The 24271-nt window shown below is 39.5% G+C and overlaps 1 protein-coding gene across 5 annotated transcripts in view; it reads right to left on the reverse strand.

Annotated features, from left to right (window-relative positions):
* LOC132818130 (spectrin beta chain, non-erythrocytic 1-like) overlaps positions 1 to 24271 on the reverse strand; it is a 269507-nt gene that overhangs the window by 204900 nt on the left and 40336 nt on the right. Inside the window, exon 1 of one of the 5 annotated variants that reach the window (XM_060828849.1) lies at positions 1021 to 1097. The exons of the other annotated variants lie outside the window; for them this stretch is intronic. The gene's annotated coding sequence lies outside the window, so the exon portion shown is untranslated. Of the gene's footprint in view, positions 1 to 1020; positions 1098 to 24271 lie in introns of those variants that run through there. 5 annotated transcript variants of the gene reach the window in all.

Below are 24271 nucleotides of genomic sequence, written 5' to 3' on the forward strand. Positions count from 1 at the left end.
AAAAAATGCTGATGAAAGTCAACAGGTTTGGCAACACCTTTACACAGAACAGCAAGACTGAAGAAGATTCAGTTCAGACTTGAAACATGAATTCTGCAGATGCATGAATTCTCCAGCACTTCTGCTTTTGTTAAGTACTGGTTATCCCACCACTTAGATACCTTCAATTCCACTCTTCAACAACAGGCAAGACAAGTACCCACACTGTCCAACTCAGCTTCACTTCTTTCCCCTGACTCCAAAGGTGTTTCTTCTAAAAGGTTTCAAATACATTTTGACGGCAGCGACTGAATGATGCATTTCTGTCATCTTGTGCAGACAGGATCTCTTATTTACATTGGGCTCTCACAGCACAGTTAGGATTACATAATGCTAGTCAGCCAGATTTCCCAAAGGTCAGCAGCTAAATGGAATTAGGAGCGGTTAGATCAAGCAGTCAAGTGCTTTTTAGAGCACTGTTTGTGAGCCAGGAGGAACGGGAGTTCTCTTCTTCACCTCCAAAGCAAATCTTATGTCCATCAAATCCTCATAACACTGGCACTATTACATAATTCCCCTTTCAATGCACCAATCTTTGCCTCCATCCCTGCTTATTGGCATGCTTTAATACCCATTACCATACCCAGTTCGTTTTCAGTTGGCAGGGACCCTATCCTACATATAGTCTTATCTGAGCAGAGGTCTCCATTATGGCTTCTCTGCCCATATCATAACAGGTCACACACCATTCTAATCACTTTGTGTACTGTTCCCTCACACCATGTGACATGCTGAATAATGGATACTCTTTGGTAAGTGCTATTCCCTAATTACATCACATTTGACTTCCAGTGCCCTGCAGCTTTTGAGAATCCACCTATCAAGAATCTTAATTCTCACTGTTCAACCCGAGACAAGGAGGTTGAAACTCCTCCATTATAACAAATAGACAAGATAACTTGGAAAGACTTACGTGAATTTAGAACTGAGTAATAAGCACACATTAACAGGACATTAATAAAATGATCTAGTCACGTCTACCTTGTGAACACAACAGTGAATGAAACTCCAGGTTTCCAATAGGAGAGCAACATGCTTCCACAGGCATTGGTGTGAAGGAGACATCTATGCTACACAAACAACATGTGACGGTTTGAATCGCTAACACCAAACTTCATTGGTCATTTTAAAGTGTGGGCAGGTCACCACTGGAAGGTTAAATGATTGCATCAACTGCGTCATGTTTCTCAAGGAAAGAGAATCATTCGAAGGACATTGGCAGAAACTCCTTTTTGACAAAAGGTCCCCTCTGAAAATTTACATATTCGTTAATCCACTAAACAATTTTGATGCTAATGAGCCCTAAAACAGTCTCCATAAAAATATACGTTACCATTTTGAAAGCATGTAAAATTGTGGAGCTGTCCCTGAGACTAACAACTGCCGTAAGTACATATATCATTTAATGATACATTCGTAACTACCAACAGTAGGAGTAAAGTGGTTTTGGATTTCAAAGAAAAAGTATGTGAAGGCGTGGCTTGTCGATAACGGTATCACTAAATTCATTACCAATGCACAATATCTCAAGGGGCCAGATACATAAAGACTGTTACATTCCAGAAGCACTACAGTATAGAGAAGACTGCCTTCTGTATAACCCCCAAGACTCCCTCTCGCCCTGAAATTAGGGTTAGACCACTGGTGTCACCTCAGCTGCCAAATTCCTGCCTCCTTGTCTTTAAATATCTCAGATACTGCTTTATCAGCGACAGCTGTTAACCATCCCACTCCCTGCACGACGAACATGGTAAGTCAATGCTGCAAAAATTATTCACTCGGTCATCTTTAAACTATGCAACCATTCATTCCTTGTTAATCTGTGGTAGCACTTGAGCTGGTAATGCTACCACTTCCCATTCTATATACTGTAATCCAGGCACCAACAGCAAAGCATCTCCACTTCTCCAAGCTGAATGAAAAATTAACACTATGTTCGACTAAAATAATAGCCGGATGGTTTGATGGCCACTACAGCCAAATTAACTCAAGACAGGCCTTGGGTGGTTAATTGTTTTTTTAGAAAAGCGTAGCAGATCAGGCAGCATCAAAGAAGCAGGAGAATCGATGTTTCGGGCATAAGCCCTTCTCCTGAAGAAGGGCTTATGCCCGAAACGTCGATTCTCCTGCTCCTTTGATGCTGCCTGACCTGCTGCACTTTTCCAGCAACACATTTTTAAGCTCTGATCTCCAACATCTGCAGTCCTCACTTTCTCCTGGTTAATTGTTTTTGCTTATTACTGAAAACGGAATAATTTGGCAATACATATCACATCACCTTAATGAGAGTGAGGAAGCTTTGAAGGGCTTTTGTTTATGCATACAAGTTAGGAAATGGACCATGGAATATTCTCAGTACCGAGGGAGAATGCAAATTTCTGAAACAGCTGCAAAAAAACAACACAGCAACCACTGACCTCAGCTAATTCCACAGGAATGGGAAATGAAATGCACATCCTCAGAATATGACTGTTGCTGCCATGATCAGAAGTAAGCACTTACTTACAATGAGATGATGTTACCTCCTTGGTTAACTGCAGTGCTATTTATTTGTAGCCATTCATGCATTGCTCATTAATTAGGAATCAACCACATTTCTGTGGATCTGGAATCATATGTCAGCCAGACCAAGTAAGAACATAAGATTTCCTTCCCTCAAGGTCAATGTTGAACTCGTCATGATAATCTGACAGCTTCCTAGTCACTTTTACCAATACCAGCTTTTTCAAAACTTCCAGATATTTTAGCTTTATTGAAGTCTTCAGACTGTCTGGTGGGATTTAAACTCTCATTCTCTGAATTACTCGTCCCGTTACACAATCATTGCACGACTGCAATCACTTATACAAACAGTTGTCATTGAATTCAACCAAATGTTGCATGAAAACTTAGACAACAAACTACTGAAAAGGATGGAAAGCTAAGAATCTAAAGACCCAAAGGCATTCACAGAGAAAAACAAAAGATCTGCAAAGCAAATAAGAGCTGCAGGTAACAAAATGACAAGCAATTGTGCAAAAGCAAGCTACCTAAGGCATCATATTGCATCCAAACTGAACAATCTCACTGTGAATCTAAATGTTATTTTTAAATTATTCACTTGTACTGGCAAGTCCATTCCAAATGATGATTATTCTCAGTATGAAGATCCTCCCGATATTAATTCTGAAATTGCCATTTATTAGTTTGAATTGATATTCCCTTTAACTACAGAGGATATACAAGAAATGTAAAAATGATGTACTAAAACAGGGAGATCAAAATCCTAAAGATACAGATGATGTGACTGCATAATCCTGTCAACCATTAAATAAATTGTGGCAATCTTGTGACAGATATACAAAGCCATCAGCATATGCACACAACAAAATACCACCAGCACAAATGATTGTGTTTCATAAAGCTATTCTACATTTGACCCATTTCACTTTCCATAGTCTGTTTCTGATTAAGTTTCTCAATGGTACACACAATTTGTTGAATTGAGAAAATGAGTTGATGACTTGTTCCCTGGTCTCTTCCAACAACAGTCTGTAACTGGCTTCCTAACTATATCGGGTTAGCGTGAACCATTTATGTTTTGGTTATATTTTTCCTCCTCATGGTGTCAAAGCACCAGTGACCAACTGCCCCCTCCAATATGTCTGATTCAATGGTTTTGATTAAATGTGTGTGTGTGTGTGTGTGTGTCGGGGGGGGGGGGGGATGTCTGTGTGTATATGTTTGTGTGTGCGCGTGCGTGTGTGTGGAATTTCACACTTGAAACTGTGCTATACATGGTCATCTTCAAATTTTTTGTGAGTTGTTTCTAATTCATTAACTGTCTTCGTCAAGAGCTTCTTAGCTGTCTCAAATAATATGGTCAGTTTCAAAAACATATTTGCAAATTACCAAAATTAGAATACACTACACAGATTAACACTGCTTTACATTTGACTTCTGTTGAACATTTTTATGAGTTTACAATTCCAAATGTAATCTAGCGTACATATACGACATTCAACACTGGGGTAAGCAGCAAGTTTGTATCCCAGTGTACATGGAAAGAGAATTTAATGTTGGAGGGGAGTCTCCGGCCAAAATCTCCAAAGAGTCACAACCTGTTCTACTAATTTAAGGGGGATATTGGCCAATATCCACGACAGTCCATTGACATCGGCAAGTGGTGCAGGGAGGAGAGCTCTCAGGAGGCTTTCATGGTCTGGAGATTGGGGATGCTCAGTACAGAGGAACACTCCTGGCCCACAACAAACCAATAAGAGCAAATTCTGGCCATCCTGGGCCTCTTCTGGCCGTCATCCCATTCGCCAGCAAGTTCAGTCAAGGGGCTCTAGTCAAATTACAATAACAACAAAGCTCTAACTGAATCAGAGCTCAATGACCTTTGAATATTTAAGAGGACCTCCCTTGTCTGCAGCACTGAACTGAACTGAGTTAGCTTTATTGTAACATGTACTTAAATGAGTACAGCGAAACGTACATAAGTCTCCACTTACAGCACCATCTTAGCTACAAAGCTACCTAGGTACAGCTTCTTCAGTTACAGATTAGTTACAGTGTAACTGTGTCACCAACACATGGCGCCACCTTACAAACAGAGTACCAAGGAACAATCCTTCGTTACAGAATAGAGAAATGAGGAAAAAGTATTACATTACAGCTATACACGGTAAAACCATAGGCCGGAAAAACAAGCAAAGATAAAAAGACAAACGTCACAGTCTCTCTCCAAGGGTTGTTCACAGCAGAACAGCGTGGGAGACCTCCACATGGTCTGACCACTGGCTGCAGCCACAATCCACACTGGGCCGCTGTCGTCACACAAGCACTTTTTATGCCTCCTGAAATCCAGGGGTTTACTGGCAATGTGCATAATGAAAAGGAAATACTTTACCCCATGTTAATTGCCCCTATCATCTACACATAAGAATCCCATAGCGCAGGTGAGAGGCTAAGTTAGGCTAAGTTTTCTCAATGAACTTGCACCAAGCATGTCCAAAGTGTCAGAACATATTACATTCATTGGACGGTGCCTCATATAAATGTTCGGGATAACTACACTGAACCAGTTGTAAAGTAAGTTGCATGTTTAATTTGATGTGCAAAATTAATGTATGTGTACAAAAATAAATGCTGATGCTCAGCCTTGGCATTTATCATGAGCTCCTTTAAACGTTCTGCTGACACCCAGTGTTGCCACATGCTGCCTTTCAAACTGAAACTCAGCAAACACAAGGGCATCTTTTTATAATTTGTTTTTCAAGGTGTTGTGAGCAGATGCAGGAATAGACAAGATGATGCCAGATTTCACTTGTGATTTAAAATAACATGCATCAGATTAAACAACTGAGAGCGAAAAAAAACAACCAGTATCTCTTTCTCACTTCTCCAAGAGAGATGCACTGAGAGAAAAAGTGTTTTATTTGCAGCCTTTCAATATGTTCTCAGGATGATTTTTCCTTGATTATCCGCCAACAAAATTTTGACCAAATTGATTCCTGAATCTTGAAGTGTTTGTTGTGGTATTGTGTTCTATTGTCCCCTTAATAATCCTCACTATTTAGCAAATACAGCTTGACTTATATCATTTAAACTAACTTCTCATTCAGGCAGTCTTCACACCATCCAATTTGTTCCAATCTGAATTTCCCATGCTGCCCATTTGCAATACTGTTAACACATTTACTGTATTTAAAGCAACAAGTATAAATGCTCTATTTTTCAAAGTCACATTCAACTTGAAACATTAATTCTGTTTCTCTCTCCACACCTGCTACAGGGCCAGCTGAGCATTTCCAGCAGCTTCTATTTTTATAGACTGGGAGGACAGTCAAAAAACAATCCTAACAGAAGTAGTAAAGTAGAAGTTAGCAATTCCACTTCAGAAATATATATTCCAATGTAACGTCTTTCTTCACTTCTCTCATTTCTCCATTATCCCCTTTTTTACTTTTCACCTTATGCTTCATGCTCCTTCACTCCCTAATACTCTGCTTTTCTGTTCAGCTTCAGTTTTCATTTCCTGACGTCCTTGCCACCCTAACCCACTTGACTGCTGTTACATCTAAACCACTGCTGTGTATGTTGCTTCACAGCCATGCCTTCACCAGATTAGAGTTAAAGAGGTGTACAGCACGGAAACAGACCCTTCAGTCCAACTCATCCAATGCCAACCAGATATCCTAAATTAATCTGGTCCCATTGGCCAGTATTTGGCCCATATCCCTCCAAATCCTTCTATCCATGTTCCCATCCTTCAAAATTTTGTAATTGTACCACCACTTCCTCTGGCAGCGCATTCCATACACACACCACCCTTTGTGTGAAAAAGTTGCCCCTTACGTCCCTTTTATTTCTTTCTTCTCTCACCTCCAACCTATGCCTCTAGTGTTGGACTCGTCAACCTTATGAAAAATACTTGGCTAATCACCTTATCCATGTCCCTAATGATTTTATAAACCTCTATAAAGTCACTCCTCAGCCTCAGATGCTCCAGGGAAAATAGCCCCAGCCTATTCAGTCTCCCCCTCGAGCTCAAACCCTCCAACCGTGGCAACATGATTAAGTGACCTCCACTTCAACAGCTATGGAGAATTCATTTCAACCAAAATTGTAAGATTAGGAAGCTCTACATTAAATACACCAGCTATGGATGATGTGTCAGGGCTGTGGTAATGTTACTGATTACCATTCCTGAGGTCTGAACTGATACCCTATAGAAGGAATTCACTTCCCATCTGCACAGTTTCAGATTGTGCAACTTGCTTAAAAAAATCTGGAGCTAAAAACTATGTCTGCCTTAAAATAATGCCTTAATAGTTTGATGGCAATCACATTTATTTAATTCCAGAAATGCCTTGTGTGGTTAATTATTTTTCCCCACAATGGAACTGAATAATTTTGCATCCTAAGTGGAGGTAAGGAAGCTGTGAAGACATTCATTCATGCAAGCCCATTAGAAAATAGATAGCAAAACACTCTTATTATGTTTGCTTATGAAATTTGATTAAAATAACCCTGGAACTGAAAGGCTGGCTTCATTAAAAAAGCTTTTGGATAGCCCTGAGAATTTACCAATATCCTTGAGGGGAGGAAACCTGTGATCCTAACCCAGCCTGATCAATACACAGCTTCAAGCCCATATCAACACGACTAACTCTTAACAGTGGTTTGAAGGCTTTGACTCCATTGAGATGCATTAAACTTGTGCTACATGCTCTCAGTGCAACTTGGGAGGTGCAATATATGTTGGCCTTGTCAGTGATGCTCATATCTCAAGGATGAATGAAATTCACTAACCCTATGGATATTGCCTGAATTGTGTCTCTGTATTACTTAAGCTGAGACATTACCCTGTTCAGAAGAGGTAAGTTAATCCCTTGCCTGAAGCAGCAGAAAAGGAGAAAGAGATGCTTCCTTGTGATTTGAACAAATTAACTAAGTAGGCAAATACATGACAGATGAAGCATATTGTGGATAAAAGTGAGGTTATCCACTTTGATAGCAAAAACAGTAAGCAGACTTTATCCGAATGGCAATAAATTGGGAAAGGGGGAGGTGCAACAGATCTGGACATCTTTGTACACGAGTCACTGAAAGCAAAAGTGCAGATGGAGTAGGCAGTGAAGAAAGTAAATGGTATATTGGCTGTCATAACCTGAGGATTCGAATAAAGGAGCAGGATGCTTTGCTGCAATTCTACAAGGCATTGGTGTGACCACATCTAGAGCACTGTGTGCAGTTTTGATCTCTTTACATGAGGAAGGATGTTCTGGTTATGGAGTGTGTGTAACATAAGTTAACCAACTGATTCCTGCAGGCCTAACATGTGAAGATAGACGGGATTGGTTAGGACTTTATTCACTGGAGTTTAGAAGAATATGGGGAGATCTCGTAGAAACCTATAAAACTCCAACAGGATGAGCCTGGGTAAATACAGGAAGAATTTTCCCAATAACCGGGGAGTCCGGAACCAGAGGTTACAGTCTAAGAATACAGGGTAGGACATTTAGGAGTGAGACAAGGTGGAATGTCTTCACCCACAGAGCGGTGAGGCAGTGGAACTCCTTGCCACAGAAAGTGCCAGATGCCAAAACATTGAATATTTTCAAGAGTCGGTTAGATATAGTTTTAGATTACTTACAGTGTGGAAACAGGCCCTTCAGCCCAACAAGTCCACACTGACCTGCAGAAGCGCAACCCACCCATACATTTACCCCTTCACCTAACTCTACGGGCAATTTAACATGGCCAATTCACCTAACCTGCACATCTTTGGACTGTGGGAGGAAACTGGACCTTCCGGAGGAAACCCATGCAGACAGGGGGAGAATGTACAAACTCCACACAGTCGCCTGAGGTGGGAATTGAACCCGGGTGTCTGGCCACCGTGCCGCCCACTACGTTCTTGGGACTAAAAGGGGTGAAGGATGTGGAGAGAGATTGAGAACAGGGTTCTGATTTGGATGATCAGCCATGATCATAGTAAATGGTGGAAGTGGCTTAAAGGACCAAATAGCCTTCTCCAGCTCCTATTGCCCATGTTCTATGCATCAAAAGGCAAAATTACCACACCTTTAAGTGCTTGAACACTGGTATACTTTGGAATAAGTCCAGGGCTTACAAATTCTTTGACGATATTCTGACTTTACAGTCCAGGCAACAAGTTTGTGCACTGAGAAATGTACAAACCTATTAGGAAACAACACAACATTTGAAATTTAACATTGATGAGAGAGATCTGGGACCTCATATGTTCAAGGTTCTTTATAGCAAGACTGCCTTCTATTTGCATAATTTGCAAAGTAAAACAGGTAGTTACTATCAAGAACTCAGTAGCCTCCTTAGTTATTCAGGGGATTCTGAAATGCATACGAATACATATCAGATGAGAAATGTTGAGACAACAATGAGAATGAATTGAAGGCAAGGTCAGTACAGCCAAATGTTGCAGCACAGAAAGAAGAGATGCACAGTCTGCACAGTAGCAAAGTGAGAAAAAGAATGAAGACGTTAGGAGCAGACGTCAGGTGAGCTGTTCTTAAAATAGATGAATAATACATTTGCACAGTATGTCACGAGATGAAGGCAATTCAATCAATCACATAAATGGATTGAAGAATCAACAGGATGTATTTCTACACAGCAATAGATATGAAGCAGCATTCTGTATGCAAGTATGTAGTTTGGTAGGGAGATTAAGCCAAAAGGATGGGTTTGCTTAATTCAGACCTCTTTCTAGTCACTAAAGCTGCTGTGGGATCAGGCCATCTGCTCTATTTTTAGGACAACTCCATGTGTTCTCACAGAACACATTAAAAAGGTTAACGTTTCCATTTTTGCGGATTAAAATCAGGAATTTACATTAATGCATTAACTTGTACAACACAGAATAAAGAGAGATTAACCCATTTACACTATCCAACAGATTGCAGAGACAAGGCAGGGAATTCAATAAAGTTTAAAACTGGCACAGGAATTGCCTTGTGAGGTTAATGCTCACTCATTGCCTGTGGCTGGTGTTAAATAGCTGATTGACTGCATGCCTGAGCAAAGAGTGGAAATTGTCAAAGGCCAGTGACACTTGGAAGCCATTCTGTACTTTTTGAAGGGTTCTGTAATGTAGAGTTACATTGTGGCTACACAAGTTGTTCGAATTTGTTAAAAGGAATTTGAGCACAAGCTAAAAGAATACTGAATGATGATGTGACATGGCAAAGGGACAGAGTCCAAGATCTTTCAAAGCTGCACTGGAGGGTATAAGGAAGAAGGTGCAGTCACAACTGTCACCTTTCCACAGAAGACTGGGGAGCCCTCCAGAGAGACTCTCACAGTACAATGGGAGCAGATAGCTGTGCCAGTCAATGCCAGGAATGTCGCCCCAAGGCTTTGGAAGCAGTGCCACAAGAAGTTTGATGATCTCACAGGAGTCAGGAAATGGATGTTCAAATGCCCTATCCCACCAACTTCCCCACCAGGCTGACATACAGCTCAATGCACCACCCTCCATCAACCTCTATCAATCACAACTCAAATCTAACATCCACAGCTCTATTTCGTCCTCACATACTGCACACAGCTACAAACCTCATAACCACACCTCACAGTTCACGCCCACTGCCGCTCCTCAATCGTGACAGGTACGTTACCCAATCTCAATGCACCACATTCACAAACACACTTCCCTCTTAATTGCTGGGCTTCGGAACCTGAGGTAGCACACCATCATGAGGACAAGAACACCTGAACGTTCTTACAAATGGGAAGGAGATGATGCTCTCTAAACCTGGAGCAGCAACGACTGAGTCTGTGACCATCAATGGCATTGACACAATTGAGATGGTAGTGTGGTCATAGCCACTCCTCCAATCCACACCCTACTTTACCCATATTCCACAACAGCCATTCATTTTCATGTTGCTGTTGAATTAACTATGTACCTCCAGATCTCACACCTTCCCAGTGACACCCATCTCCCTCACTACCAATAAAATCATGTACTCTTCACCTTTCAGTCAGCCAGTGCTGTATCTGGTTAGGAGCTGGTAGGAGAGAAAGACTGGGAAGAGCTGGAAAATAGTGACAAAGGAAAAAAAGACACTGTCGCTCCCTCTCAAGCTTTCAGTTTCCAGATTATTGGCTGCCCCACTGTACACATACACCGTGCTGCCATTGCTCAAAAATATGGACACCCTCTTTCGAGCAAACAATTCAGGACATTTCTTTAACCTTAACATCCCATCACACATGCCTGAGGTTAGACTGACTTCCAGAAGAAGTTGTATAACTTCCTTAATTTTATCCTAAATTAAAGGCACTGACCCAAAACACACTAGTCTTATAAATATCATAATTGTACCACAGTCAAAAGCTTCGTCTTGAAAGATCATCTGGAGTTATATTCACTGATAATGCAATTGATAAATTCAGTCAAAAGAATCAATCACAGACAGCCTAACCAGAAAGGAGTTATGTTGGCTGCCTTTCCAATCTTTCTCCTCTTGATGTCCTCGATCGACTGGGACTCCCTGACTTGGTAAGACCATGAGACAAAGGTGCAGAATGAGGGGATTTGGCCCATGGAATCTGATCCGCTACTTGATCATGGCTGATATGTTTCTCAACCCCATTCTCCTGCCTTCGCCCATAAACCAAGATCCCCTTACCAATCAAGAACCTATCAAACTATCTATCAATTTATCTGTCATTATACGTTCAATGACTTGGCTTCCACAGTCCTCTGCAGCAAACAACTGCCCTCTGATTAAAGAAATTGCTCATCTCAGTTCATCACTTGAGGCCGTGCCCTTGGGTTTTGGTCTCTCCTACCAGTGGAAACATCTTTCCATATTCACTCTATCCAGGCATCTCAGTATTTTCGAAGTTTCAGTCAGATCCCTGCTCACCTTTCTAAACTTGATCGAGTTCAGTCCCAGAGTTCTCAGCTACTCCTCATATGACAAGTCTTTCATTCCTGGGATCATTCATGTAAAACACATGTGAAATCTCTCCAATGCCAACACACCCTTCCTTAGAAATAGTGCTCAAAAGTGCTCTCAATATTCCAATGTGGTCTGACCAGAGCCTTATACAGTCCTAGCAGTACATCTTTGCTCTTGTATTCTAGCCCTCTTGAAATGAATACAAACATTGCATTCACTTAAATATCCAGTGAACCTGTTAACCTTAAGAGACTTCTAAGTCCCTTTGTGTTTCATATTTCTGAGGCCTTTTCCCGTTTAGTAAATAGTCCGTGCCTCTACTTTTCTTACCAAAATGCATTAGCTCACACTTTCCCACATTGTATTCCATCTGCTGCTTCTTTGCCCACTCTCCCAGCTTGCCCTACTCCTCACTGCTTCCTCAACGTTACCGATCCCTCCACCTATCTACGTGTCATTTGCAAACTGATTCACAATGCCCTCAGTTCCTTCAGCTGGATAATGTGAATACCTGTGGTCCCAACACTGAGCCCTGTAAAAGTCCACTAGTCATTCCTCCTTTCATCCCCACTCACTGCCTGTTGCCAGTTAGTCAATCTTCCATCCATGTCCCTAACACCATGAGCTCTTGCCTTATTTAGCAGCCTCCTGTGTGCCATCTTGTCAAAGTCCTTCTGGAGATCCAAATAAACAAAGTAGAGCCAGTGGACGAGAACTCACTTGCTTTTTACCTCCTCAACAAATTCAAACAGATTAGTCAGGCATGCCTTCCCCTGGATGAAACCGTGCTGACTCAACCCTATTTTACCATGCACTTCAAGCACTCTGCAATATCAAGGTTAATAATGGACTCCAATCTTTCCACTGACTGAGGTCCGGCCTATAATTTCCTGTCTTCTGCCTCTCTCCCTTCTTAAACATGGGTGTTAGATTAACCAAATCTCCAGTCTTCTGGGAACTTCTCTGACTCCAGTAATTCCTGAAAGATCAGGACCTCTAAAATCTCCTCACCCATCTCCTTCAGAACTTTGGGGTGTAGTCCGCTGGTCTGGGTGATTTATCCACCTTCAGAAGTTGCAGTTTCCCCAGCACCTTCTCCTTCATGATGGCCACTGCATTCACCTCTGCCCCCTGACTCTCTTGAAGTCTATATGCTACTGGGGTCTTCCACTGTGAAGAGTGATGTGAAGTACCTGTTCAGTTCCTCCACCATTTCTTTGTTCCCCATTACTACTGCTCCGGCCTCATTTTTCAGCAGACCTGTTGTTTTTGTCTCTCTCTTACCTTTTAGATATCTCAAAAATACTCTTGCAATCATCTTTTATATTACTAGCTACCTTATCCAGATATTTCATCTTCTCCCTCTTATTCCTTTTCAGTTGTCCCAAACTGGTCGGCATGGACAAGTTGGGCCGAAGGGTCTGCTTCCATGCTATACAACTCTATCACTCCGCTGACCCCAAATTCTCTGGCTTCCCGCTAACGTTCACCACATTGTATGCTTTTTCTTTTGTTTGTATGCTGTTCCTGATTTCCCTTGTCAGTTATCGTTGCCTCGCCCTCCCTTGAGTATGATTCTTCTTCCTTCGGATTAATTTCTGCTGTGTGTCTCAAATTACTCTCAGAAACTTCTGGCATTGCTGCTCCACCATGTTCCCTACTAGGTTCCCCTTCCAATCAACTCCGGTCACCTCCCCGTGACTTGAATGAGGTCTACTCCCCATTGGCTTTGAGATGTGGCCATTTAGTTGAAGCACATGCAGTGTGTTTGCCGCAAGAGCTGCTGGCACTTACTGCAGGTGCAACATTGAACTGCGACTGTGCAGTACAGCAAACCATCCACCACTCTGACTGATGACTGCCTGTAACTTTGACAAGCTGCCTGCCTTTTTGACTGCGCTGACCAGCAAGGCAAGAGAGAAGGACTGTGATCCCGACAGCATGGTGGATGAGACAAAGTTCAAAAAAGACAAAGTACGTCTGGGATGCTGTGGACATCAAGATACACAATGGGTGTGAGTGTGTGTTGACAGACAGCAGCCCTGGATGAACCCTGCTCTAGTCCATGAGCTGGGTACCTGTTTCTGGCACAAAGTCTACTGGTAACAATATTCCAATGAAAGGTGCCAGTGTGCTCCAAAGTGCAGCATTCAAGAGCACAACCATACTGTAAGTGGATGGAAGATGTGCCATGACAATATGGTGAGACTGATACATGTTGAATGCTAATGTCCATACATGTGGCATACATGCAGCCATTGTCCATGGAAATGACAGTCTCATCTTGCACACATCAGGACAAATACAAAAATGTCAAATGTGATGTATAATGTCATATTTTTGTGGTGTTTATTTTCAAAAGTGATGGTGGCTCAAACCAATTTCAAAACATTATTTCCATTCACTGTCATGTTCTAGTAATCCAAGCCTGTAAAAATTCAAACTTGCTATTACTTAACAGTTGTTTCCTCGTTAATTCAATCTTTACTGTTTTAACATTAATGGCTGATCTTCAGTTTTGGTCTTGCTTCTTTACATAGACTTCTCAATAAAATAATTCAACAGTTGACTGATAAGTTGGAAGCAGTGCATCCTTTCAGATTATAATGCTTGACATTTTATGAATAATATTCAATCTGGTGAAGGACATCACACCCTTGATGCAGAGCCCTCCTAATTTACCTTACATGGAGGGTGGGCTCTCTGTTCTGGCAGATTGCTGATCAGTTGCCAAGATTGTAAATTACTCCTAACATCTTACAATCAACAGTTCAAGTCTCTTTGGTATTATATTAAAGCTTCCAATAAATGTTAGATTGTGGTATCTGAGTGAACAATGCTGGCTGTTTAAAGAATAAACATTTCTGGACATAATACTCAATGAGTGATGGAAGATCCCTATTAATATTACTAAATGTTTTCACATGTAAATTGTATCTTTTTACAAGAACAAACAAATCCTTCTCATTAACTTTGGTGATCTGTAGTATAGTTACAGGAGTAACTTCATTCTTTTCTGTTAGCCATGTCTATAAGATTAAATCATTGTACAACTTTCCATCTCCTCCCTCCTTCACCCATCGTGTCTTCTAGTCTATATATTTACAGCATCCCCCTGCCTATTCTTTCTTTTCTTTCTTATATTCACTGTAATATTGATGAAGTTGATTTAACATGGGTGTTTATTCGATAGTTGGAAATGGGTGTGGCTTGTCCTTAACTCTCCATGAACTGCATGTTTTACTTGGCCATATCAGAGGACAGTTAAGAATCAACAACATTGCTGTGGATCTGGAGTCACATGTAGGCCAGACCAAGTGTGCAACATAGACTTTCTTCACTGAAGAACATTAATAAAACAGATGGGTTTTTAAGATAATCAACATTAGCTCTATGGTCACGAAGACTGAGTCTAGCTTTCAATTCTTGGTTATCCTTTAATTAATTGAATTTAAATTTCACCCATTGCTTTGATGATATGAACCCATGTCCCCAGATTAACTGGGGTCTCTGTATTTGTAGCCCAGTGATATTACTCCAATCCCACCTGCAAATGTATTTCCCTAAGTACACTAAGAGCTGTTCAAGATGCTTACCAGCAAGTCCAGTTTTTAATTTGTGAACACTTCTCCATCATATCAAAAAGGTCAATGTCTAACATTATAATCAACTGTGCTTACAGCTTTAACATGCAAGATGTACTTTATCTAATATCTTAGTTAATTTGACAAGAGTTTAGTGCATCCTTCTTCTGAAACAAGAAAGACTATTTATTTTGTTTATTCACGGGATGCAGGAGGATAGTGTTGTGCAATTTAATATTCTGGAAAGGAATGACAATGTGATAAGTTTGGAGGGAGAGAATTTGCATATTGAACTGAGTAGAAAAAATAAAATTTTATTCTAAAGTGAACCATTTGCAGAATATGAAATTATGCACTTATATTCACAAACCACATTGCACTAGAGAAGCTGGTGACTTTCCAGTATCTACCCACCTGATCAAAGGGCAATAGATTTATTTGTTCAATTCACTGCCAAATAGCACTATTAAAAATGACACTTCTGCAATACACTTTACGTTTTAGGGTGAGCCGAGGGCAACAACGTCTATTATGTGCTATTTCTTCAGACAGAAACTGCAAAAGTAGTGTTTGGGCATTTTTAAGCTAACCCAAGATTGTGGCATGAATCATGGGAAATTCCTAGTAAGATTAGTTTGGATCATTTAATATTTCCCATTATTTCACTCCTTTGCACTTCAGCAAAGCTATATTAGGTTTAATATTTTATTAATTCATTTATTTTAGATGGTATTCTAAAATTCCACAGGTTTTTTTTCTCTCCATCATGAAACACAGAAGGTTAGAAGACCAACCCTTATTATATATGTGCCTGTTCCCTGAAACAGATACCAATTAGTCCCATTCGCTTGTTCTTTCCTCACTATCATCCACATTTTTCACTTAATTATAGATAATGTTTGTTTTAGAAAACCATTAAAACATTTTCCACCACACTTTCAGGCAACAAATTTCATATCATAACAAACATAAATTAAAACACTCACGTCTCTCACGGCCCTTTTATAACTCAAATTCAGCAGAGCAATGCAGCTGGATTCTGTTTTCAGAAACCATTAATGAACTGGCATTCACAAAAGATTTATATATTATTGTGTACATTGCAATGTAACAAAAACACTGTTTGCAACATGTGAAGGTTTTCTGAAAACTGAGGTTAATCTGAAACTGATGAAATATTCTCAGCTCTTCAATAATGAACAACTACCGATGAATAATTCAGTCCAAAAGTGCTGTGTCAGCAGTTATCTATAAATAGACTGTGATAACTTCATGCCTCCTGAGAGTGCAATTTAACTAACTATGCCATTATTATTTTAACAGTTATTAGTAGGGAGTTACCCTTGACAAATAGTGGTTGATTATTTATCATCCTTTAATATAAAAGGCCTCTGAACATGTTGCAGCCATTACATTTACATGATTGGCCTATTGAAATTTCTGGGTAATGGCAATGGATGGTGGAGTGTGGTCAGTTGTGGGAATTTGATGATAGTAATGCTACTAATTGTCAATGGGAAGTAGTTAAACCTTGTTAGAGATTATTGCTACCATGTATGTAGCACGAATATTACTTGCTACTTAATACTGTATGTTGTTTAGATTATTCTGCACATAGGAACGGACTGACTCATAACATAAGGAATTGTGAATGCAGCTCAAAGCTGTGCAATTATTAGCTAATAATACCACATGTGATTAAAAAAGGGAGCAAAGGTTTATAATGAAACTGAATGGGCTGATGACACAGACCTGGGAAGAGTTGTTTCAATGCTGAGATGATTGACTCCCAACTACTAAAACCATCTGATTTTGAGCTAGATATATCTCTTACGAAGTGATATTTCTTCAAAGAATTCAATAAGACTGGTCAAGCGTCACTTTTTCTTTGAAATTCTTGCTGACTATTCTTCATATCGTTTTGGCTTCCAGTGACTGCTCTTTGAGATTTCAGTATCGTTCCTAACACTGACATGAAATTAACTAACCTCAGGTTTCCTCCAATTCTATTGGAAATTGGAGGAAAAAGAAACAAAAATCTGTTGCCTTCACATTAACCTTATCTATCGAAAATACCGCAATCTATGGTATTATGTATATACACAGGGTGTTGCACCAACATAACCATAGTAATTGTTGTTCCAAATTGTATCACCACAAATATACACTAAACAGTGGTCTATAGCAAGGTAGCATTAATATTCATGATTAGGAGGCAATAGGTTTTTAAAATGGTGACAGCTTGTCTGACAAACTGCTATATGCTTTGAGTCACAATGCTCTAATGGTGAGGCAGACTGTAGCACAGAAAGCAAGAGAAAAAGAAGTAATTCTCGCGGCTCAATCTCACAGGCTTGTGGGACAGTCTGTCCCATGTATCAAAGATCTGTGGGTCGACTGTCAACACGTTCAGTCACCGAAAGGCACATGGCATAATTTTGAGATCCTGAGCAGACATCACCCTCAAACTGAAGGACAGCCATTGACAGTGCAGCAAATTTTAAGGTTTACGAAAAACTACTTGGACATGGGAAATGTCATCGCAAAATGAAATAGCTCAGTAACAATCCATTTCCTGGCTGCAATGATGTAGCTTGTTATACTGATTTATGCATTTCAATAATGTTACTACATGCACGTTCACTCATTCCACTGCTGAAATGATTATCTGAAATCAATACCTCAATTAATCTTTTTGTCATGCTCTGTTGTTACCAAATATGTCAATTTGACTATTACATTGTGGTGAACACAACCTCAATGTATTTAATGTAAATTAGCCCTTGAAGCAATTTGATATTAAGAGAAGCCTGCTTTTACAGTAAAACTCCAATTTTATCATAATATTTAAAAATTGTGATTCATTTCTATTGAAAAGAATTTCACTGCTGTTTCTGTGCTCTCCAGAGATTAATACAGAGTACATCCTACACTGAAGTTTGCAAAGTGTAATCATTTTCTCTTTTCTCAGAGTTGTTTAAATGCTTTGTTAAAAAAAATGCTTTTAATGATTTAATACGTCGTCTCAAACTGCAGACTAAAGAATTTCAACAAACACACAATGCATTCATTCATCAGTACCTCATAACATAATTTCAGTATCTACAAGTTTATCACACAATTCTTGGCTTTAATACAACAGATAGAGTTTTAGATTTTCTGTCACACAGCTTCAATTGCAGTGTTCAAAGTGTTAATTCTGTGGATGTGTCCCATAGTAGTGAAACTTACTTTGAATTTTGGCACTGCATGACATTGAAATGTTAACTATATAATAATGACAATGCCAATGAGTGTTACTGGGCATATTCCTTATAATCAGCATTTCATCTTACTTTTGTTGCTTGATTTGCCATTTTCCATGCCAGATACTAAGACACATAAATAGAGGCCAGTAGGAATGAAAACTCCACCGAGTTTGTCCCAACAATGTATTTGAACCTCAGCCAAGAAACAGCACTGATTCTGATTTTCCTCAGTGCCACACCACCTGGTCCCTGAGCAAGACTATTGATTTGGCACTTACAGGCAGGCTTGTTCCATGGTCACCAGACACAGGTCAAGGCTGAATTCCAAGGGCCCTTAAATTTAGATTTGCCTTATTCTAAATTGGGGTTGACACCAGGTAATATGCCAGTGCCTAGCACCATTTCCTGAAGTCAAGATTCTTTTTTAAAAAGTACATTGTTGTCAAATCTCTTCTGAATCCTATTTTAGAGAAAGTTTTTGACTATACAGAGATGCAAAGAAGGAATCAACAGAACAGAAGAGAACAATCTGGAACTTGATTAAGACACTCCTAACAACTGCAGGGATGGACAAAATCCTGGTTTTCAGATGATTTAGTCAGGACATATTAAGTTGTTCCTCATGGTTTTCAGGATTTAACAACAGTTGTCAGACTAGCCATGCCCCAAGCTGGAGATCAGTCATTCAATCTCAGTGTGAGTGGAATGGTACCAACAGGAGCTGATCTGCCCAAGGCTGCTTTTTGTCAGGGTATCAGCTTATGTTAAACATCCAGCTTTCCCAACCAGAGTATCACACAAGTGGCAGTTAATAGACGAGACTGGACTACATGTGCAGTAACTCAGATATAGTCTGCAGTGTGCCATTCTCATGAGCAAAAAGCACACCTGGTTCCCAGCAACCTATAAAGAAACAAACTGGCCATTTTACAAAAAAGAATTACTGCCTGATACTTGGGTGACACTATCATATCTATGACTTGACTCAATACAATTACAAGTAATTTAGCCCAACATTGTGGTTTCATGGCATGGAATCAAAGAATGAGACAGCGAAGAACGAGACAGCTGGACCGTTGAATGAGTTGTCCAATTAGTTCAAGTACTTATTACATTCTTCTTTTAGACCCGGACTGACTAACCATACACACAAATTGTTTTAAAAAACATTTTCAAAAAATTTGGAAATAAGATTTTAGACAGATAGAGTAAACTTAGAGACTATCGTAACAATGTTGCTGATAGACTAACTAAAAAAATCATGGAACTAATGTACAAAAACTTGCTGAGATGATTCTTTTGGTGACAGTTTAAAATACACCCCCTTAAAGGTATATGTAAATAACATTACAACTTTCCTTATGCTTTTCCCGTGGGCCTGTGTGCTATCCCTTCTAGTATTTACCCTATCCTCATTTCAAAAGGGATTAATAAATCCATTTACACGAATATTTCAGGCCATAAATTCCAAATACAGAACTCTCCATGTTAAAAAAAAGCATTTTTTTATACTTTAAATATGAGTAGTTTCCTTCTGGCATTGGAAATACTTTTTCCTTAATTGCTCTATCAAAATCATCATAATTTTGAAGGCCTCGGTCAAATCTCCTTTTGTCCTTGTCTGATCTAAGGGGAACGAAGAACAATCTTGGCTTCCCCAATTTCTCTGTGGGGTTGAAACGTTTCAGCCACTATACCATTCTGGTGAATATCCACATTGACTTCCTCAAGCACTTGGCACCTTAAGCTGATATCTTTTGATCTGGCGATATCCAAGCATTATACCAAAACACAACCTCCCAGAGATGTACAGTAATAATATTGAAATGTTCTCTGCATTAATAAGACAACAAATGAAGATGAAACATAAATTGGAACTAAGTCTAGATTTTATTTATATTCACATTAATTGGGAATAGTCTAACTTGTGATATGGAGTGAAAAGTAGGTACAGTAGTGCCTCGACTTACAAAACTTAATCCGTTCCGGGACCCGGTTCGCGAACTGAATCAAATTTTCCCATTGTTCGGATAGCGTAAGAATGCTTGGACGTAGCAATGAACGCTGTTCACAGCGCACGCGCCAAAGACGAACTGAATGAGATCATGCGGGGCCCGAGAGCTTTTGCGTTCAACAAGTGCGTAGCAAAGCAGAACAATGAAACCACGTGGTCACACATGGGCTTTTTGCATTTGTACATTCGTTCGTACCTTGAATTTCGTACGTACGTTGAAGCAAAATTTTACATACAATCCTGTTCATAAACCGATTTGTTCGTGAATGGGGTCGTTCATATGTCGAGGCGCTACTGTATTACAAAGTTTTTGCTATTTATGGATGTAAGCCTGCAAAATAATATGTCAAAGAAATTTAGAACTGCACTCTGAGAATAACTGTTGCTTTATTTGGTAAGTATTGATGAATTAAATAGGCTAAGGGGGGGTTGTGAGGTATCCAAACAAATCACAAAGTTCTACAAGAAAATTAAGCTGACTCAAAACACAACTCTAAATCAAACCTGACTTCTAATGAAAATGTCAACCTGTTGGAAGCCAATTCCTATTGGAAAAATGCAAAAGGGACGGAGATCAAATATATGAAATAGTGATCCAAATGTTTAAATGTGACTTGAACAAAATGTTAACTAACAGTCCCTGTAATGTGCATGAATAAACAAAATACTAAAAAATAAGAACTGCAGCGACAGATTCAGGTCAGAGGTACTGTAAACCAAGCTAGTGAGATACACTGCAGGGCAGATTTGCACTTGTGTGGAATTACAATGAAACATGCAGTTAAATAGGTTAGCTGTTTTGAAGCAAGGAAGATAAACCAATATGATTGTTTGGATCTATTTTCTCTTCACAGATAATTACTGAAGGATCATTGGCAAATTTAATGTTACGCATCTTAGCTCCTACCCATTGGTGATATGTCAGAAGCATTTTTAAATATCCACTGGATAAATGTGGCAGAATTGGAATTGAGTGAGCGAACAGGTAAGAAAGTGAGTGAATCAGTCAGTAAGACCATCCAATCAGTTGGATGTTGCACTAAGGGGAAGGTAGGAGGGTATGCATTAAGATGAGATAAATGGTTTTCCTCATTCATAGTTTTCTTGGTATTCAGTTATTTCAACTACACAAGACTCTCAGACTGATCACAAAAAGCCAATAAAGGCTGTGTTACTCTCATTACACTGAGCTCCTGCGCTCGATGTATGCTGTTGCCACCATCCTCTCGAAGTATAGGTAAGAACAGTACATGCTTGATCTAGTACGGTAAAGGGTAACCACTTCCTGATACAACTGGAAGAGTTTCTTGCAATTTATAAGATTTATTTTATTCTACAATCGCTACTAGTTCCAGATTACATTGATATGATAAATTTCGGTAGAGAGATTTTGAGGAGCACATGATGTTTGGTCTCACTTATTTGAGTCCCAAGGCCATAGAGGTCCATATACACCATCAGCATTAAGGCTGGAGCTAATGGAACTTGTTAGAAGTTACTCTCCAGAACCATATGCAACATCTTCCATCAAGCTTTTTCTTTCCCTTTTTAATATTATACATTTGTCTGTACATATCATTACATTTATCATCACCCCATCTCCCTCCACATCTCTGACTTTACAAATACAGGTATCCTGGGGGCAACATATCAGTTTTCCACATTCAAAGAGTATAAGTCACTGGGTGGAAGATGATTACCTTTGATTATCTTCCTGATAGTGTGAGGTCTGTAGTTCTCTTTAAACTGAATGATCTTTAATCTCTTTTAGATTTGTATCCTGGGGGACATCTTTCCTGCTGTAATAGGCAATTTCTTCCTTATTGAGTTGTTGAACATTAATCTTCTCCTTGGTGGCTTCCATGGAGTTATAAGCACATTTTCAATCTGTGTCAGCAGATTTCTATTCCCAACTCACCTGCAGATTTGTGCTGATGCATGTCAATGTTTTCCTTTAACATGTTGATTTGTATGGAGTCTGTCATTTGCCCTTAGTGATTACCGTACTGGTGAAACCAATATATCTAATTCTTGTCTTTGAGATTTCCTTCTCAGGATGTCAAATATTGTGCCTAAGCTTCCAAGTTAACTCAGCATCGAAAGTCAACCTGCCTAGAATCTGCTTTAGTTATTTATTCACTAAGTTGTATTACAAACTGAGTTGTGTAGTTTTAAATTTGTCAACTGACTCAACTGGGATGTGCTGCTCATTGGCAATCTCAATCTTTTTTTCCTTCATTGCAAACCCTGCTGCTTCCTACAGTCTGAGCACTTTGGTGTTGATAGCAGTGAAAAATATGTGTACCAATCCAGTATCATCACAGGATTGCATGTTTTGACTGTAAGAATCGATGTATTTTGCTAACATAATGAAAAGCAGAATTTAGTGCACTTGGTTCAGGTTCTGCTATGAGTCTAGGGAGTCCTATGGATATCTTCTGTCAGCTTTACTTTGACCAGTTGTTCCTTAACTTGATATAGTTTAACACCTTCTACCATTTGTCACCCTACTCAAGAGTGAGAATTCCTGATTGTGAAGTGCATAGAGGTTTTCTGCTACGTGGCATTCTCTATATTGGGGATTTGCTTGTAGCATACTTTTAATCTCAAGTGCTTTACTTCCTGGGCCTTGCAATTGCACTGTTCTCATCTGTAGACAGTGTACTTTTTAAAAATGTGGATCGTTATCTAATAGCATAACCACACTCACCAGATGTCTAACTTGAAATTTGAAAGATGATCATTGCCAAAATGTAAGGTCTGGATTACCCATTTCCCCTCAGAATTAAAATCATCTTATTTACATTTCTCCATGAATCTTGAGAAATTCTGAATGCAATCATCAGTGGATTTTCCCGGATGCTTCTGAACTGTTCATTTATTCTGGCTTTTCTAAGAGTTTTATTAGTTTTGAGGTTAAAGGTTTTGTCAAAGGTTTTCAGTACTTCAAATATGTCTGCTGTTTCTTATACACCTTTGTGAGCTCAAATGTCATCAGCTATACTCCCAATTGAGTACAGAACTGAACTTGCTTGTTCAGCTTTTGATTTAGTATCTGATTTAGGTGCTTTTCTGTACCTCAAAAGTTTATCCTAAGTGTCCAATTCTGTGTTCTATTTCATCCATCTCTGGAACCTGGCAATATTATTTTCTTGTGCCATAGCTTTCTAATGTAATTGCATAGTTTAGATTTTTAAAAGATTGTGATTTTTACATTAATAGCAGCTCTACTTTTCTACAATGCTGGATTTTCATTCATTTTACACCTGAAATGAATGATTGCTACCTTCTTGTGATTAAAATTGTAGCGAAATTGAAGGATTCTCACACTTCAAATGTAGAACCAAGGATTCCTCTCTTTTTGCAGTTCACAATAAATCCCACTGCTTGTGACTTTAATGAACATTTCTCATTCTATTCAGAAAAAGACAGGAGATCCAGGATCTGATTAATGTCTCACAAATGTTGTACTCCTATTAGATCAGTCTAGTTTAGACATTTAATGTGCCAACTTTATCACCTTAATTATTGTCTTTGCGATGTCCTTCATGGCTTATCAATTTACTTCAGTAGCCATACCTCTGGCTGCTCTCTCAGGATGTCAGAGACATTCAATCTGTTGCAAGTAATTTTTTAAAAACGTATTGCTTTTGCAGTCTTGAATATTGTTTTTGTAAAGTTCCCCCGATCCACCAGAGATTTTCAGTTTTGCTCTGAGCCTGTAACATTTATTCACTCAACACTGAACTCTACCATTCATAGACCACATCTCGTGACACCGCCTGTTCCTACTTTGGACAAACCAATTCTTCTTCTCAAGGCAGTTGCTAACTCTCCCCTGTATGTGTCTCTCTTACCAGGTCTGAAATATTTTCACTATTCACTGGGTTATTCTTCCTAGCTGAGGATTGCCATCAGTATTTCTTCTAAAGGGCTTTTACATCT

The sequence above is a fragment of the Hemiscyllium ocellatum genome, chromosome 8, assembly GCF_020745735.1.
Source record: "Hemiscyllium ocellatum isolate sHemOce1 chromosome 8, sHemOce1.pat.X.cur, whole genome shotgun sequence".
NCBI lineage: Eukaryota > Metazoa > Chordata > Chondrichthyes > Orectolobiformes > Hemiscylliidae > Hemiscyllium > Hemiscyllium ocellatum.